Here is a 255-nt window from a genome sequence, read left to right on the forward strand (position 1 = left end):
CTGCGGGATGAGCTCTGGGCAAAGGGCACTGGGAAGCACTGGGATCTGTAGTTCAGCTGGGAATACTGGGAGGTGTAGTCCGGGGACCCAGTGCATACTGGGAGGTGTAGTCCCAGGCCAGGGCTATACTGGGAGTTGTGGTTCCCCAGCCCCCGGGGCTGCTGGGAGCTGTAGTCCTGCATTAAGGGGGTGCAGGCCACTGTTTCCCCGTGTCCCCAGTGGCTCACACTCAGCCCCACACTGACCCCCACCCCG

The sequence above is a fragment of the Mesitornis unicolor genome, unplaced genomic scaffold (genome assembly GCF_000695765.1).
Source record: "Mesitornis unicolor isolate BGI_N332 unplaced genomic scaffold, ASM69576v1 scaffold37872, whole genome shotgun sequence".
Classification (NCBI taxonomy): domain Eukaryota; kingdom Metazoa; phylum Chordata; class Aves; order Mesitornithiformes; family Mesitornithidae; genus Mesitornis; species Mesitornis unicolor.